We start from the raw sequence: 3,935 nt of genomic DNA on the forward strand, positions 1-3,935 counted from the left end.
ATTACAGTTAGCCCAGTGCTTCCTTGATCAAACAACTGGGCACAATTACCTGGCCAATTTGACATGATAGCCTAAGCATCAAAGGGAGTATGTCTTTTGGCCAGTTTACCTATAATGGAATATTAAAAGGAATGGATGTATAGAAACTGTACATTTAGGATAGAAATATGCATAGGGTCTTAAAAGGAATGACGTTTTGATACATGTGACAACATGGATGAACCTTGGAGACATTATGTTATGTGAAATAAGCCAGACACAAAAGGACAAATATAGTATGATCTCACTGATAGGAAATGATTAGAATAAGCAAACTCATAGACACGATCTAGAATACTGCTTACCAGGGGATGGGATGGAGAAAAAGAATTGGAAAATAAGGCATAAATGGTGGCAGGACTTGGCCCCATCCCTAGCCCCCATAACAGCCACAACTTGCAGAAGCTGCAAGTTTATTATTAACCTGTCTCATTGTGGAAGTGTGACCACTTACTCAGAAGGAGCCACATCCCATGACCTAGAACAGACCCCCATCCTGAGCCTAAATGTGCTGATACAATTCATTTACTCACAAGAATAGACAAGCTACATGACCCCACCAACCCCTCCCACACCCCTAGCACTCACTGCCCCTAGCCCACCACCCCCTAGGATCCCTACAGGCCCCTGAGACTTACCCAAGCCCCAACACTCCCACTGACTAAGCATATTGATGTACTATATAAATTCATAACTGCATCTGCCAGGGGTGGGCTGAAGTTTCTCTTCAGACCCCCTCCATTGGGAGAGGTTCTCAATAAATCCTTGCCTGCAATTACTGTTCTCTGCATCCCAATTTTCTCACCCCAACATCTAATATATGGTGCCAAACCCAGGAATCTGGGAAGAGGAGACACCCACCACCTTACCTTGCAACTTGAGAAGGAATGAGCAGTGGCAGCTCACTCAGGCTTACTCCCAGATCGTGGTTGGTGAGATTGTTGCCTTATCTTGGAAAGAGGAAGCAATGGGCAGTGGAAACTTGCCTGGGCTTACTCCTTAATCCTTGTCCTGCAACTCTTGGTCCTTTCACCCTCTCCTCAAACTCCCCAGATTGATGCCCAGAGACACTTGGGAGTGCATTGAGGCTGGCAGATTGGTGAGAGACCTACCCTTGCTACAGCTGTAACTCCATCCTACACCACACTCTGGTTACCAGCTGGGTGAGTTAAGGGAATTCTCTGAAAGATCCTGTTCTTTCTCCCATTGTTTTATATAACACTGCAAACTCTAGCTAGGTCAGTGATCCTCTCCATTTTGGGTGACCATGGCAGGTGCCTGACCTGTACCCCAGAAGCTCCTCAGAAATCAGAGACTTCTGATCCTGAGTGTGGACTGCCTGCTAATAAAGTTCTCTGGCTAACTCGGGGATGCCTGACTTGCTCAGTTAACCTTTGAGAGTCCCTGATCTCATCCCAGCCTCTGAAAATGCTCCTCCAAATAGTACAGCACTGGGCTGACTCCTTCAGAACTTAAAACTTTATATCCTGAAGGAGATATCAGACCCAAGAAACTTATCTATTGCTCCACTACAATTTGGCGTCAATACAAGTTGGAACATGAAAGTTAATGGCTGGAACATGGTACCTTTGACATACCGATCCTTAGAGATCTGAAAAACTTCGTCTAATGCAATGGCCCTCTGTCAGTCGTGTTCCTCTTACCAAATCCTATTGCTCAATCAGAAACCTTCTCCTAAGACTCCCCCACCTAAAGACTCTTCCGATTTTGATCCATCTGAACACACTCCCCCTCCTCTTTATCATTCCATCAGTGTCCCCTTCTGAGCCTACAGCCTCACCCAACTTAGGCTCTCCACCTCCATCCCCTCCTTCAGCTTCTTCCTCCTTTCCTCCCCCTCATATTTGTTCCTGCAGAATGACTCCCTCCACCCCACAAATGAGCCATTCTCAGTCCCCCTACTTCCCTTTAAGAAAGTGGTGGGAGTTGAAGGTATCATCCAAGTACATGTTACTTTCACTCTCTAGGATCTTAGTCAGATAGAAGAGTGATTAGGCCCCTTCTCAGAAAATCCTGCTACATACATTAAAGAATTCCAGGACCTCACTCACTCCTATGATCTCACATGTCAGGGTGTCTATGTCACCATAACTTCTACCACTCCTAATGTAAAAAGCCACATTTGGGCTGCATCCACTGCTTTGCTGATTCCCTAGAGAGGACCCTCACTGACAATCCCCTGCCACTGACACATTTCCCACAGCCTCCCTTCCATGGGAATATCAGGCAGCCTCTAATGATTTAGATCATATGGCACACTTTCCAACCTGCATAATAGAAGGCATGGAAAAGGCAGCCCTCAACGCAGTAAATTATGACAAGATCAAAGAAATTCCCCCCAAATCAGATGAAAACCCTGTTGCCTTTATTAATAAATTAACTGAACCATTCCTCAAATATACCAATTTAGACCCAGATTCTGAATCTGAACAACTATACTTACATACCACTTTTTTACTCAGGCATACGCAGATATCAGAATAAAACTGCAGAAATTAGAGGAGGGACTTCAACCCCTTCAGAGAAACCTAATTAAAGCAACCTTCAAGGTCTTTAACAATAAAGAGGATGAAGCCAAATTAGAAAAACACGAAGGAGATGAAGCTAAATCCTCCCTCCCTGCAGCTGTGCTCAGAGTCCATTCTCAAAAACCCCATCCCTCTTCTTCCTGGGGCCACCACCTGGACCCTGCTTTAAATGTGGGAAGCAAGGACACTGGGCACATGCTGGTTCTTCTGAGGGCTACAGAGACCCAGAGGTTCTATGGTCATGGCAGATGGAGTTCAGTACCATGTCAGTTGGCCTTACTTTGGAGTTTATGTCTCTGTGTTGGAGCTGGACTCAGACATGATCTTTGTCCACAAGCCTCACCTGATACTTTTGCCGGATCTGTGGTTGGTGCTGGGGTTTAATGTTTACCCAGGGGACCTGAATCTCTGGACTGACCATGTGATAGCCAGGCCCTGCTCCTCAACAGACTCTCAACTCCTACACTCTGGTTTCTTGGACTTGCCCCACTCAGCTAAGATGGAGTTGAAGAAGGTCAATCACCACAACATGGAGCAAAGACTGCCTACAACTGAAAGCAGAAGAATTGCATCCAACATCCATATGGAATCTAAGTCCCCTCTTGATATAGATGTGCAGTGGACACAACCATTCCAAGGTCCACAGGATGGAGGAATAAAGTATGGAATAGAGTGGACTTACTGATATTCTATTCATGAACTATTGTGATTAGAAATTGAGGAGAATGTGGCATTGGTGTGGAGAAAGTGGCCATGGTGGCTGCTGGGGGTATGGAGTGGGAGGAAGCGATGTGATGTGGGGGCATTTTTGGGAGTTGGAGTAGTCCTAGGTGGTGCTGCATGGGCAGGTACTGGACATTGTATGTCCTCCCATGGCCCACTGAGTGGACTGTGGGAGAGCGTGGGCTCTGATGTGGACCATTGGCCATGAGGTGCAGCGGTGGTTAGAGATATATTCACCAAATGCAATGAATGTCTCATGATGATAGAGGAGGTTGTTGTTATGGGTGGAGAAGTGGGGTGATGGGGGTGGGGGGGTATATGAGGACCTCATTTTTTTAAATGTAACATTAAAAAAATAAAGACAAAAAAAAAAAGACCCTCACTAGGACCTTGTCTGGCATGCTGACATAAGGCCATTGGAAGTCAGATTGTCATGAAAACCCAGTTTCTGGGAAAATCCCTCCAACATAATTTACCAAACTATAATTTAAATCACCTTCCCAGAGGTGGGACAAGATGGTGTCTGAGTGAGTGCACCTCATAATCTCTCCTGCAAAGAAGCAGCTGAGTGGGGTCAGAGTCCTGCTGGACTGGGCTGTTTCATGTGTTTGCAAGGCAGGAGGT

Source organism: Dasypus novemcinctus, chromosome 28 (assembly GCF_030445035.2).
Source record: "Dasypus novemcinctus isolate mDasNov1 chromosome 28, mDasNov1.1.hap2, whole genome shotgun sequence".
NCBI lineage: Eukaryota > Metazoa > Chordata > Mammalia > Cingulata > Dasypodidae > Dasypus > Dasypus novemcinctus.